This window comes from Apium graveolens, chromosome 9, assembly GCF_009905375.1.
Source record: "Apium graveolens cultivar Ventura chromosome 9, ASM990537v1, whole genome shotgun sequence".
Classification (NCBI taxonomy): domain Eukaryota; kingdom Viridiplantae; phylum Streptophyta; class Magnoliopsida; order Apiales; family Apiaceae; genus Apium; species Apium graveolens.
The window spans coordinates 33,700,972-33,717,273 of NC_133655.1; the positions used below are offsets into that span (position 1 = coordinate 33,700,972).

At 33.5% G+C, this 16,302-nt stretch overlaps 1 long non-coding RNA gene across 2 annotated transcripts; it reads left to right on the forward strand.

Moving 5' to 3' along the window:
• The first annotated feature begins 695 nt into the window (after positions 1 to 695).
• On the forward strand, positions 696 to 3,750 carry LOC141685124 (uncharacterized). Of its 2 annotated transcripts, XR_012560720.1 has the most exons (3): positions 696 to 827; positions 1,039 to 3,191; positions 3,380 to 3,750. It is a non-coding gene; the product is annotated as an uncharacterized LOC141685124 (long non-coding RNA). The 2 variants fall into 2 exon arrangements; XR_012560719.1 differs by having other exon boundaries at positions 1,039 to 3,750.
• The last annotated feature ends 12,552 nt before the right edge of the window (positions 3,751 to 16,302 follow it).

A 16,302-nucleotide genomic window follows, 5' to 3' on the forward strand; every position in this document is an offset into this window, starting at 1 on the left:
TGTAACAGAGTTTATTATATCGAATATATATGTTTACTGTTACTTGTGTTCGAAATCGATTTGATTGTAATCTACATTCTATTCAACCCCCTTCTACAGTGTTGTGTGACCTAACGCCACAGGTAGACCGTATGAGCTAATTGGGTTTCAGTTCTTTTTAGTCCGGCTTATATATAAGTATAATCTATTTAAGGTAATAATAAATAATGAATATTTGGTCGCCGGTCTAACTTTAAATAAAGATTACACCCGTGGTAAGACTTAATTACTTTTAGTCTGTAATAACTGTGACGCCCTCCACACCCGAGTCAGAAGTTTGAGGTTTGCAATACACACACATAATATATAAACCTGTATATATACTATTATAAGTAGGGCTGTAAACGAACCGAGTCGAGTTTTTCATAAACAAGTTCGAGTTTGAGTTTTTCCTTAACGAGTCGAGTCGAACTCGATTAGCTTATCGATCACATTTTCTTGTTCGAACTCGAGTTCGTTAACAACCGAGTCGAGTTCGAGTTGTTCACGAACTTCTCGAGTCGAATCGAACTCGAGTCGAGTTCGAGTTGGTCAACATTATTTTAAGTTATTTCAAAAATGAGCCCCAAATTAAAACAATTTGTTAAGCCCAGCCCAACACCCATACCAGGAGAAATATACACAGCCCAACCCAGAGTAGATGTACAACTTGCTTACATAATTACACGCAAAACATAATTGAATAATCAATCGATAATCGACTATCGAGTAATCACTTTAACGACCTGATATGATAGGAGAAACTCTGATAGGAGAAGCTATCCAGTTCAATTCATCTTCTTCAACTGGTATGTTTAATTAACTTTTCTTTGATTTTAGGGTTTAATATTTAATTTGGTTTAACTTTTAAGTTTTTGATTTATAACCTTATTCGATTTGTTTTGGTTTTGGATGCTTCGACCTGACCATGACCTCGTAGCCACCTATTCTGTTAAATTATTCTTATTTTTAGCTTTGTTGCGGTAAATATTAATTGATTAAATATGTCAAAAATTTCAGATTCGAAATGAAATCAAGAAAATAAAAAAAGGTGCACATAGAAGTTATCTCGGAGAATGCTGTATATGAAGAATATATTAGAAGCTTCGGAGATGAAACTCCATCAGATGACACAGGTGAACAAGAAGATATTAGTGTTAGAAAAAGGAAAAAAAGTGGTACAGGTTCTACTTCATCTTCCAAAGAAAAAGAAAGTGAAGTAACAAATGAACAAGGAGATAAGCAAACTGAAGAAGTTCCAAAGCCTTACACAAAAAGGCCAAGGAAGAAAACTTCTGCTGCTTGGAAGTTCCTGGAAGAATTTGAGCAAGATGGTGAAAAATGGGCAAGGTGTAAACTTTGTCACCGGGAATTAAAATGCGGTCCGACTTCTTCAACATCATCTCTGAACAGGCATGTCAAAAAATGCAAGATTATACATGGATTTGGGCTCCCAAAGCAGGAACAACTTCAATTCCAACCTGGTGATAGTTCATTAGAGGTAATGGTTGCTAATTTTAAGTATGATCATGCCGATATGAGAAAAACTATCTCCCACTATATAATGGTAAATGAGTTTCCTTTTATCCATGTTGAGAGTTTTATGTTTAACGAGCTTATGAAGAAAGTTACTCCCTTTTGGCAGAAAATTAGCAGGGAAACTGTAAAATCTGATTGTATGAGTACTTATGAAATTGAAAAGAAAAAATTAAAAGATATCTTTAATTTTGGTAAGAGGATTAACATAACCACAGATATGTGGACTTCATCGAGTCAGAAAATAGGGTATATGGTTATTACTGCACATTTGATAGATTGTTCCTGGAAGCTAAATATGAGAGTTATAAGTTTTTGAAATGTCCCTCCTCCTCACAGTGGATTTGTAATCGCAGAGGCTATATCTAAGTGTTTAATCGATTGGGAGATTGTAGATAAAATTGGAACAGTAAGTGTTGATAATGTAAGGGCAAATGAAGTTGCTTTACGAACTTTAAAAGACATGTATGATATTAGGAAAACATCATTACCTATTGAGGGAAAACTTTTCCAGGTTCGTTGTTGTGCACACATTCTAAATTTATGTGTGAAAGATGGTTTGGAACCAATAGATGAGATTATTGAAAAGATAAGAGTTGGTGTTAAATATGTAGCTGCATCAGAGGGCCGTAGAATTAAATTTGCAGAAATTGCTAAACATCTACATTTAAAGACTAAAAATTTAATATTAGACGTCCCTACTCGTTGGAATTCTACTTTTAAGATGTTGATTTGTGCTATCGAGTTTAAAAAAAATTTCCAGTGATATCCCTCTTTTGATAAAGGCTTTCTAGAATATGTTCCTAATGCAGTGGATTGGGAAAAGGTTGAAGGTATTTCTTCAGTATTAGAAGCATTTAATGTTGTCACTAATATTGTTTCTGGTACTGATTATCCTACATCAAACTTGTTCCTGGCAGAAGGAAGGTTAAACAAATACTTGATCGGAAATCTTTTGATCAGAATTTACATATTAGAGAGATGGTAGGTGATATGAAAACTAAATTTGATAAATATTGGGGGGAGAGTAATCTGGCAATATCCATTGGCGCTGTTATGGATCCGCGTTTTAAAATTAAGCTTCCTATGTTTTGTTTTCCTACTCTTTATCCACTTGAAGGTGAGGCAGATCGAAATCTTGCCTACTTAACCAATGTCCCGAATGAACTCCATCAATAATATTATATTGAATTTCGAGCAAAATCTACTGATTTTTTAGAATCAAGTCAAGTCTCATCAGATGGAGGCCTCATCAATATGGATGAAATAGAGACACCGCAAGGAATTAATGAATATGAAAATTTTGTTCGTGAAAGTGGTGCAATTCTGGAACCCATCAAATCAGAATTAGATGACTATTTGGCTGAAAAAATTGTCATTCCTGCTCCTAATTGTACAAAATATTTTGATGTATTAGCTTGGTGGAAAGGAAACAGTGCTAAGTATCCAGTCTTGTCAAATATGGCTCGCGACATCTTGGTTATTCCAATGAGCACAGTTGCTTCAGAATCGACTTTCAGCGCTGGTAGAGGAGCATTGAGCCACACCAGTCTTGTTTAAAACCTGATACAGTGGAGATGTTATTATGTGGTGCTGACTAGGTACGCGAACTTTACGGGCTTAAAAAACCAAGCAAGGTACATATGCATTTTAGTATTTCATAATTCATACATGTACTTTTATGTTATAACTTATATCTTCTTTATGCAGGATGCTCTCATCTTAAAGGAAGTTGAGATTAATCTTTAAATGATCAACTTTTTTACATGCATTCTGATGCTTCCTTTTTTAAAACTAATATTTTGTTTCAAATTAATTTGTGCAGTGTGTTATGCAGCCTGTGCTTGAATTCTGAAGCGTCTAATGAAAATTGGGTTGATAAATGATCAATTTTTGCTTGGTTTGCTATAGTGGACAAACCATGTTATTTGGATTTTGAGAATTTTTAGACACTAATGTTTTTGTCTAGTTTTAACTCTTTACTTTCAAGTTTTAACTAGTTTAAATTCTCAAGTTAGCACAAATATTAATATTTTTAAAGTGTGTAATTTGCATATTATCAGGATAATGAGAAGTGTGAACTACTGAACTTGAACTGTGATTATTCTGAATTGTCCATTAATGTAGTTATGTAGAGCAGGGCATGCTCAAAGTCATGTATGAATCATTGAATCATGTATCTATTTAATTTTTTTAGGTATAATGCTTATCAAGTCGAGTTCGAGTCGAGTTTAACGAGTCAAGTCGATCTCGAGTCAATCTCAAGTCGAGTTCGAGTCGATCACTTAAAAAACTCGGATCGACTCGATTAGCTTAACGAGTATGTTTTCTTGTTCGAGTTCGAGCTCGATTACTTGACGAGTCGAGTCGAGTTGAGTTAAACGAGTCGAGTCGAGTCGAGCCTAACGATCAGCTCGGTTCGTTTACAGCCCTAATTATAAGCAATGACCCTTCTTTACACAACCACTGATCGCAACAGGTTAAAGTATAAAAAAAAGCCACAACTTTAACTTTTATTATATCATACCAAGTCCCAACTAGTTTAACTTACAACAGATGATGAAATTATTATTACAAGATTACACAACTCAAAACTAAATATAAAGCTCTTACTAACTCGATCCAACTTAACCTGAAATCCTAGCTCGCACACTGGACTGGGGATCTTTTCTACCAACCATTTCCCTTTTAACTGTAAAATAACATAACAGATTCGCAAAAGTAAGCTAACTAGCTCAGCAAGTTATAATGACAATAACCGAGGTTAAATAATGATCAATTGAAATAATTCAGAGGAATAAAGTTCCTTGTTACACAATCATTAGAATTGGATATTCATTTTAAATTTTAAAACCAAGGTTAGGCCGCTGATCAGTCACAAACTAACCCCGAGCAAGGCACACAACCCTGCTCTATAAACTGGATCCAAGACACACATTGGCCTAATACGACCACGGATCTGGTCTACATAAAGAAAACTTTCCAATTCTAAAATAATTCAATATGATAAACACTTTAATTCAATAAAATAGAATGATAATTAACATTGATAAGACATTTGTCTCAGAGCATAATGTAATTTTTGTGTATCACCAGGGTATATCATGGTACGTATGAAGAATGGCTTCAAGCCCGTAAAAAAATCCGGTAATAAATGAACAATATTTCAATGGTTATACAAGATTTAGTTCTTTGATGTTACAAGGTGTTTTAGAATATATGCGTCCATGTATGTTCAAGCAATTCTGTTCTAGTGTTTAGTATGTGGTGTGTATGTATTTATGGAGTAGTATCGTATTTGTGTGATTTAATATCTGGGAAATCAATAATCGATGGTTTACAAGGAATAAGGCTTACAGCTCAAGTATCAAATGATATAATTAGGGTTCGAGGTTGAATGATTCAAAGAACTTACAATATAAAAAAAAACTATTTTGAATACTTGCAACATGTCACGAGAATGTTCAGAAATACTTGCAATATATCTCGAGAAAGGTTCATAAGTACTTGCCTTATCACAAATGATTTCCAATTTCACTTGCGCTTGTCTAACGATTCTATTCAACAACCTCTTGTATACTTTTTCTATGCCTCACTTCTACTTACTGATCACTTGCTTTCTTTTTCTACTCCTCGATTCTATTTATTGATCACCTTCTTTCCTTTTCTATGCCTCGTTTCCTCTGCTAGTCATCACAAGTATATATCAATACTCAATCTCACATTATTCTATTCGTCACGTAGACGTCATAAGCTTTTATCAACCCCTTCGTTTCACCCAAATCCAATTTACGGATTGAAAGTTATGACTAAAACCGTCAAACAATGAACACATCAATTAGATAACACATAGTACATAGCATGCAAGGTATTCGATATGAATAATTTTTTAAAGATGGTTCGGGGTTAAAATAAATTTTTTCTCTTATTTAATACCAATTTTTGAACATAATTAAAACGGGTACCAGAATCATTTTATAAATAAATAATGCAACGCCCCCAAATCCGGGGTCAGGGAATTTGGTCGTTACTATGAAACCTCAATCCAAACTAATATATTTAATCAATAAACAAATGCCACCAGAAGATATTTATCATTTATGACCCCAAACTAATTCAAGATCTTTTAAGGTTACAGTTCTAGAAACAAGATATCCAAATTCCATAATTTTTTTCTTTCACTTTCTTTTAAAACCCTTTTCAATAATTCGAAACCTCAAAACTTAACCCGCTAGTATAACTTCCAAAAGAAATATACTAGGCCCAAATACAATACACAGTATAGTATAATATAATATAAACAACTTTACATAGCAGAACTTACACTAGTCCGCAAACCCTGGACCAACCACCTTCCAAAAGCTTCTTCCTTGCTTTCTTGATTTACACAGCTAAACAGCGCAAGCTAATCCTCACTGGAGGTTAAATTTAAAAATAGGCAAGTATGAGCGAAAGCAATGCTCAGCAAGTTCATTATAATATATATAGGGTCTTTTGGTATAAAATCGACATCTATATTAAAGCAGAACATTTAAAATCATAATTGCTGAACCAGAAAATTTAGTTAAGGAATCCCAGAATTGATTCCTTCTCTGTATTCAAAACCCTTTCGATATTTTCGAGCGAAATGCTTCAGCAATATTTTAAATCTCAACAAGAATAAAACTCGTAAAACAATGTTTACGGAAATATCATAAACAACAATAACATGAAACAATGATTATGGACTGAATCATAAATTTTATTCAAAACCGAACTCTTGATATTAATACTCATTTTGTTGTCATATCAAATTAGGTATCAATACGAACTTTGATGCTCACAACATCCCATACTGAAGTCAACATCAATCATCTATACTAATACCACCTTTGATATTTAACAATAAGCTAAATATCCACATCAATCAGAAACTGAATCAAAGTTGTATATCACATTTTATTCAAAATAGAAACACTTAATAAATCATTTATTATATGATAGTCAAAAATAATTTAGAAACAACATTTTAGATTCAAACCAATTATGCACTATAATGTTCCTGATGATCAGTCACGAAACAGCACCGGTATCCCGCAGCCATACTGTAAATATAGGTCCACCCATATCCCGCATCCATACGGTACCTATAGGGCGCCACAAAAGGCATATTCTCCTTGTAAGATATTACACTTCCGTATAATAGCTCACGTTGGACCGGTGCCTCGGCCTCTTACACAACCAGTAACCATCCAATCTTAAAACATTTTATTGAAAAGGAGCCGAATCAATCGACATCCTAAATAATTTTATTCTCCCATTCACTTGGGTAGGAATACTTGCAAAAAAATCAATTTTTCTCAAAACCCAAAATATTTATAAATCCATTCAGTTGATAAGTAAAATCACTTAGCTCTTCAGAACATAAAATAGCAGAAGAGTACTTGCATAAATAGAATCATTTAATTCAGTGATATGTAAAACATTTATCTATTCTGAACTGAGAATAGGGAAAGCAATACTTACATAATCATAAGCAGTTGGATATGAAAAATATTGAAATATTCAGGAAATAGAATAGCGTAGAAAAATTGCATAATAGGTATCAAAATAAATATCACTTGAACAATAAGTGATGATAGGAATACTTGCCTTTAGGTTTTTAGCAGTTAGTCACACTCGTAACATCGCAATTATCTCAGTCTAGCATCTCGAGACATCGCCGTCTTTTATTCCAATAATTCAGTAATATACTGCTCCCGCAATTGCTAGAAGCTTGATAAACAACACCATTCTATTTCACTCTTTATCCAACATCTTGTCCTGATCAACTCGAACGATCCGCATCTATAATTAAAAGATACAATTTTAATTTTCTAAACGATAATTACTCGACGAACTGCGCGTCAAAATCCTATCGTCTACCTATATGATAGCCCACACATAAAGAAAACAGTCAAATACAAGACTCTTGACCCACGTACGCACGTAATTCACATATCACGTAAGCACATAATCCATGTAACATATAATTCATATAACACATGACTCAATTCGTCAAAAGGTTCGACTCAGTACATTTAAAACTGAAATTAGGTCCAAAATATGATTTATCGATCAATAATCGACTCAGTATGATTCGTAAAACAAGCGACCTTTAGAAACAAAAGAATTTGGGTCTCAAAAGTATTTTTAATGAAAGCGGAATATTTTTCTGAGTCTATACGCGTTTGTTTCGTACTAAATGGACGAACGGTTTATTTTTTACGAATAAAATAAGAATTAAATGAGAATAAATCAATCAATAATAATATTAATTGATTTTTAAATACCAAAATATAATTTTAAAAGCTTAAAACTAATTTTTAAGAATTATTTGAATTAATCATAAATAATTTACATTTTATTTAACTATTTACAAATAAAATTAATTGATTAAATGATTTAATCAATTAATTAAATTCATAAATAATTAACTAAAATAAATCGTAAATAATTAAATCAAATTGGATTTCAAAAATAATAAAAGAAGATGCTTTATAGAATTGAAAATAATTAAGTAAATAATTTTTTTTAGAATTTAAGATAATAATAAAATGATTTTTGAAATAAAAGAAATGATTTTCGATAATAGAAAAGAAATTTTGAATTAATTTTAAAACAGAATTTATGGAAACGGATTTTTAGAAAAGGAAAAGTGGACAGGGGTATCAAACCCGGGTTGAATTAAAAGAAACGGGTCGGGTGGAACTGAGAAATGGATCGAGAAGAACTCCACCGGGTCGGGTTCGAAGACCGTCGGTTTCTAGAAAAACTCCAGATTTCGGCGGCTTCTCGCCGGACTCTGGTGAGTCCGTTCCGAGCCAAAAACGACTCGCTCAACACCGCTTTTCAGCTGAAATTGCTACAACTGTTTTCCAGAAACTCGTTCAAACCATTGACAGTAACAAACAATCCCCCGTTCAATTCCTCCGACCAAAATCAACTAAAATCCGGCGAACTCGTCGGAAATTTCAAACCTACTCACTTCTATACTAAACTCGACGATATCTATATCAAATTGAAGCTGGGAATTCGTACAATCAACTACGAGTAACCTAATAATCAAACAATCATCAACGAATACTGAAAATAAAAAATTAAAACCGACTTTAACAAAGAACTCGGTTTGAACAATCCTAGACTAAAACGGCTCAGATTTATATTCAAATCGACTATAATGAATACAATAAAGTTTAATACAACATTACAAACAATCAAAAGTTCATGAAAATCAAGAACCCAATTTGTGTTCATAATTGAAAAAAATAAAATTTTGCAATACTCAATCTTATACAGAAATGTTGGTATCAAAACAAAGGGCTCTCCATGAGCTTCAAATCGGTTACTAGAACGTCACAAACAGAGATCTGTATCTCCCGGAATCATCAATCAAAGATGAAGAAGAAAATTTCACCCCCAAATTGTTTCTATTTTTTCTGAAATGTTAATGAAGTTAATGAATAAAATAAAAATATTACAACTATTTATATTTATACAAATTATATCCCCAAAATAAATTAAGGGTTTTTTTATGCCCTAATTAAAATAATTAGGCCAAAAAAATAATGATCATGGGGAATAATTTTAAAGGTAATAAAATATAAAATTTATATCATAATTCCCCAAAAATTGTGAATAATTCAAAAATGCAGAAATAACGAGTATTTGAATTTGAAATACGTATGATTTTATAAAAATAAAAACGTGAATTTTGTGGAATTTGACATCTCGGTGGGGTCTTGTTCCGTTAATTTTTGAAAAACAAAAACAATTCCTAAACTAACAGAAAACCCCGAAAATACATAAAATGCATTCAAATGCACATAAAATGAGATAAAACGAGCACCTCCATAAAAACGCAAATAAACACGCGTCCAAATTACGGATCGATTCATATAAATGTATTTTAAACATGTAACGAGTATCTCATTGGATCATATCGGATCCTAAAATAGATTACTTAGCCGCTACGTAACTATAAAAATGATACAATTTAATATCAGATTTGGATAATTATCAAAACCGAGCTTCTAATAAAACACTTTATACGAAGATAATGTAATAATATCCACTCTTTCGATAATACGGGTTTTGTTGATTTATCAAAACGTTTATCGTATTGAAAATTTTGTGCCAGGACATGTACGGGTCAAACCGTAATCCGGATCGAAAAAGTTAAAACACGAAAAATGTTCAGAATATCCATATTGGGTTAGGAAGGAGTTTTCGGAAAAGTTTCGGGTTGTAAAACGTAAAAACGGGTGAAGTTGGACGATTCCCAGCTTTATAAAATAATTTTGTAATTATTCAGAAAATAATTAATAAATTCATAAATCAATATAAAATCATATAACATTCCAAAAATTACTAGAATAATACCTTAATTATCTATATTTTATTCTGGACATAATAAAAATTAAAATACTCAAAGAATATCACATATAAATATCCAAACATCAATTCTAATTATCATATAATTCACTAAAATTCACATAAAAATCATATAAATAGTTTCAAACAATAATAGTTATAATATCTGAAATATGGGATATTACAATCTACCCCCCATATAAGGATTCCGTCCTCGGAATCAGCAGAAGAAAGCACTAAGGGTCTTGTTACCAACTTCCCAATCTTGCATACGCAATTTTTCTCAAAATTTCAGATGAACTTGAATTCCTTGTATAACGTAATGATCACGGAAGCTTCACTCCGCACCACTGTTCCATCCAAATCCTTTGCCCAATTCCTCAGTGGAATTACTTTTACTGATTGCGAGAAAGAAGAATAGAACGAAAGATAAAGAAAAAGAAAAAGAAAGAGATAAAGAGATAAATAGATAGAGAATAAAGAAACAGACTGACTTCATTATACACCACCAATATTTTAATCGCATTGCACTCCACTACCGCTATTTCTAATCCCATCACATAGCCTTACTTCAACATGACCAAGATAACTCAGCCCAACTTGATTGGCATACCTTCGTATATTTGAGATAATAAAAATCATGGAATTCCAAAGAAAAAAGAATTTTATATCATAATGGGACCAAAATCTGAATTTGAGAAAAAGTATTGTTGAAATAAAAGAATAACTGAGAGATCAATATGATCAAATGAACTTGGTATTGCGTGCTCAAATTAAGACAGTACTAAAGGTTTTAATCCTTCTTGTAGTCACAATACGCACAAGTGATGGCGTCCCATCTAACTCCTATCACACAGACGGGCATACCTTGTGTCTTCTATAGTTAGGGTTGTTCATCTCAGTCAGAGTAAAAGAATATGAAAGGAATTCAAAATCAAGTGAATAATCAAGGGTTTTTGAGAAATGACTTGTTAATGCAATCCTTGGATCAAAATTGAAAAAGTTTCAAAGCTGATATTTCTGGAGTAAAATAAAATCCAGAAGACAAGATTCTGATACAAAATGACTAAACGAGTGTTAAGGAATATATTCTCAAACAAATACCGCTTTTTGAGAGAGATCAAAAGAAGTTATAGAAAGAGAAGGTATTGCCAATATCTTAATATTTATCTTCTATTTGAACTCTTTTGTTGACTCATCATCCAATTCTAGACACTTCTTCATGTTTTAAGGATATCGATAATCTCCATCATCGTTGAATCATAGTCTCGAAAGATTCCATAATAGATGTTTGGAACTGCCAAGAGTTTTGTCCAGCTCAACACAACCATCTCAAGTGAATACGCCTATCTTAGCTTACCCGTTGGTACTATATCCAATAGGCCAACATGAACTCAACATGAGCTCAAGCGTCCTCACATAGCTATACACACTCCTACACACTCTCGTTTCTAGTTTACTATAACCTCAGCTCTGATACCAACCTGCAACGCCCCCAAATCCGGGGTCAAGGGATTTGGTCGTCACTATGAAACCTCAATCCAAAATAACTTTTTTAATCAATTAACAAATTCCAGCAGAAGATATTTATCATTTATGACCAAGATATTTTAAGGTTACAGTTTTAGAAACAACATATCCAAATTCCATAATTTTTTTTCTTTCACTTTCTTTTAAAACTCTTTTCAATAATTCCAAACCTTAAAACTTAACCCGCTAGTATAACTTCGAAAAGAAGTATACTAGGCCCAAATACAATACACACTATAGTATAATATAATATAAACAACTTTACATAACAGAACTTACACTAGTCCGCAAACCCTGGACCAACCCCCTTTCAAAAGCTTCTTCCTTGCTTTCTTGAATTACGCAACTAAACAACGCAAGCTAATCATCACTGGAGGTTAAATTTAAAAATAGGCAAGTATGAGCGAAAGAAATGCTCAGCAAGTTCATTATAGCATATATAGGGTCTTTTAATATAAAATTGACATCTGCATTAGAGAAGAACATTTAAAATCATAATTGTTGAACCAGAAAATTTAGTATTTTCGAGCGAAATGCTTCAGCAATATTTTGAATCTCAACGAGAATAATACTGGTAAATCAGTGTTTACGGAAATGTCGTAAACAACAATAACAAGAACAATAATTATGGACTGAATCATAAACTTTATGCAAAACCGAACTCTTGATAATAATACTCATTTTGTTGTTATATCAAATTAGGTATCAATATGTAATTTGATGCTCACAACATCTTATGCTGAAGTCAACATCAATCATCTATACTAATACCACCTTGGATATTTAACAACAACCTAAATATCCACATCAATCAGAAACTGAATCAAAGCTGTATTTCATATTTTATTAAAAATAGAAACAATTGATAAATCATTTTTTATATGATTGTCAAAAACATTTTAGAAACAACATTTTAGATTGGAACCAATTATGCACTATGTTGTTCCTGATGATTAGTCATGAAACAGCACCGGTATCCCGCAGCCATACCGTAAATATAAGTCCACCCGTATCCCGCAGCCATACGGTACCTATAGGGCGCCAGAAAAGGCATATATGTAATGAATCGTATACTTTTATATTTAATTAAAGTGTAATTATGAAATTATTAAATGAATAATATAGGTATATAGCTTCTGTCAGCTATGTGTTGTTTTACTTTTATCTATGGGTGTGAATTACGGTGTTCAGGGTGGTTCGTGTAATTAATTATTGGCTTGTATTGAATTGTTTTCACTTTTAAAAGTGGATTTAATACAAGTTTATTTGCGTAAATATGTGGATTGTCTCTAAAATTGTTTTTATGACTTTATAATCTCAATATTTATTTTTGGGATTTTATTAAATTCAGAAATCAATATTTCATCAATTATTTAACCCTGTATGATTTTCTGATTTCATTTATTTATAAAATCTGTATTTAATTCCCGAATCCTTCAAAAATTATGAAACTCATATTTATTTAAGTTAGGAATATTCTGGGAATTTTAAAATTATTTCAGGAATTTTGGGGATTAATTTCACCCGCGCGGTAATTCGTTTAATAGATAAAAGCGGGTGTAAATTGCATTTCAAAAATTATTTTGAAATTTTGAAATTTACGTTTTAATTAACTTTGGGTTGTTTCTATTATTTTAAGACTATTTCTATAATTTTCGGAATTTGTTTAAAGTGCACCTCGGGTCGTATATGTCGAAATACGGGATAAAAATTAGACTGTACAGAAGGGTACATGTCATTCAGCTATGTTTTGCAATAAAAATAATAAGATTGTGAAGTGATAAACTTCCCCATCCTTATCACACTTTTCTTCATCCTCCCTGTGTTACTCTCCCTTAATCCTCCCTGTGCTTTCTCTCGATTCTACCTCGCATATCTCTGTCTTCTCCCTCTCTTCCCTACTTCCGTCTTTTCTTTTCCCAGTCTCTTTGTTTTTTTTTCCGGCGAATTTAATCGCCGCTGTGTTCCCCGGTAATTATTCCGCCTCCTCAGTCTGTTGTCTTGATCTTCCTCTATGTTTGCGTGTATCGTGTGCGTTGTATGTTTTTATGTATATGTGTATGTTACTGTGTGTATTTGTGTGTGCTGGTGGCTGGGTCGTTCAGTTTCCGGCCATCCCTGTGATTCTGGTGACTGTGTAAGCATGTTCTCTTCGGTGTTGAGCGCGTGTATGCGCATATGTCATGTTCTTTTGGGTTGACTGATTTTAAATCAATTGTTAATTACTTTATTTCTGCAGGAAAAATAATTGAGGAATATTTGTGAAATAAAATATTTCCGTGTGGGAATTTTTATTAATCGGCGCAATTCATTTGGAAACCCGTATTAAATCGGGCACCAATAAATTGTACCTCCGTCGATGATGAGCTTTGGCGAGTCGACGGATGACCGTGATGAATTAATTCTGAGTCCTGATATTTTAAAATAAATAATTTAGTTTGTATATTATTGTAGTCGAAATAAAAAGTAATAGTAGTTAGATAATTCAGTTCGGGAATTATTTGGATTGATTGTTGGTTTGCTGGGTTGTAATTGGAGTTGTAATTGTTAGTTGGGAACGGTGAAGCTGGATTGCGATTGTGATTGATTGGTTTGACGTCGAATTGTTTCGACGGGTAGTCCGATAAACAAAGGAGACGCTGCCCGATTTCCGGAAAATCAAACCACGGATATACGGGAGCGTATCTGGTAATTATTGGGACGTCAAGTGAATATATATATATGTACTTATACTTTATCCGAACTTGATTGTATATTGTGGTGAATGTTCTGTCAAAACCCAGTAACCCTAATTTCGTAAAATGACGAGTATACGTATTTTCTAAAAATGAACACCAAACCGATTTGTCGGGAACGTGAACCCTGACTGTTATGTGTGTTATTGTATTATAATAGTACATATAAGTACGAGTCGGGATTGTTATCGTTTGGGTAGGTTTAGTATCGAGGATATGTCAAGCATAACTGGTTGTCTAACATAGGGTAGTTCAACTATGTAGGTTCTAGTCGGAAAACCTGAAAGATGACGTCGGACCAAAGATAGCCTAGTGATCAATCGACAAGTGCAGCGAGGTTTCTAAGCGAAGGACCTGAGCGTTGAAGTCAGATGTAGGATAGTCAAATAGTAAAGCGATAAAGCCGAGTGTCCCTAATCGGTTCAAGGTCAATCAGAGGTAGTTATAACGCTCTGCAAGGCAAGTACCCCTGACCATTCTTTTATGGTTCAGTACATATGAATAGCTAAATGTTATATTCTCGTAATGGAACAGAAACGTTTTAAGTTATGTATCCCATATAATTATAAATCACTATTTTCAAATTATTTTGGAAAAAGTAACTTCGAAAGGTACCTATCTCGAATGAAATGATTTGCGAACTGGATTTGTTTATGTGTGTTGGTTAAATAAATGATTTTGAAAGGAGATAGGTACAAGTGTTTTGAAAACTGGATAAAACGGTCAGATATGGGATACATTGGGGCCATAGTAGGCCTATTGAGGTGGCGTAAAAGGCTAATTCGGTTGCGCGCAATATATAACCGATTAGTCCAGCAGGTCAGAGACGTAGCTAGTCTCTGAGTTCCGGAACAGGTATATGGGATGGCAGTGGGAGCCGTCCAGTGTTGATAGCCTGATCAGCTGTCTTCACATATTCGTAAGTATCTGATTTGGATTTCTGATTCTCGTAACGGAACAAGTAAGTTATATAATGGATTTGGAAATGAAAATGGCATGCTAGAATTAAGCTCTGATATTTATGCAGAGCACACGACAGTTGATTTTGTTTTACAGGGCATGCTAGTTTTGATATCCAGTTTATACATGTTTACATGCTTCTAACGAGTTATCAATTATGTTCCTATAATTGCTTTACTTTAAACTGTTTTACTTGTTATTCATATGTTAGGGCTACTGAGCAAGCAATTGCTCACCCTTGCAAAATATTTTATATGTATTGCAGATGCCTAGGAGATGCTTGCGCGGTAGTCAGGGCAGAATTCCAGCTCCTTTCGTGTCAGGCTCCTCTGAGGTAGTTGTGTTCAGACTAGATGAGGTCTGTTGAGTTGCTGTATTAAGATAATGGTCAAGATTGTATAAGGTAAATTAGATTGTGATATTTGTGTGGCCTAAATCATACTTAAACCTGGAAAAGGTCTTGGCAAAGGGGTCATAGTTATGTATTATTAATGATTTGGATTGAATTATGATTGTTATTATTGTTGTTAGTGACGTCAACTCCTGACCCCGGGGTTGAGGCCGTCACAGTTGGTATCAGAGCTACAAGTTTGAGTCCCTGATTTAGGTTAAGAGTAGAGTCAAAAGAGGGCATAAAGGTTTATATGTAGATATAAGTCTGCAACTCAATCAGAGGAGCGAGTCTAAGAGTTTAGTCAAGGGTTTCGGAGACGTAACCCTGGCGTTTATTGAGGATTGACTGAAACTGCCCTAACCTAGACTACATATCCTTCGCATATGTATTATTAGTAACGTTCGGTAGAGATTTTTAGTTTTTCCCTCGAGAAAATGAATCGGATTGTGAGAATTCAGCTTTCGCGCGGATTCTGGTGTGTCAGTTATAGAGACACTCATATTATCCCTAAATACCACATTTTCGATGTCAAGGGATGTTGAGAACCGAGTGTGTGACCTCAGTGAGTTTGGATAGTGTAATAGTCGATGGTTGCTATGACGACCAAGTTATAGTGAATGTGAATCAGAACGGAGTTTGTTTCTTTGAACCCTTCTATTTATTTCTTAAAGTGTATTTTGTTTCTGGAATAATTGTTTACTATTCCATAAGTTGCTTATCTTTCCTGTGAGAAAGTTG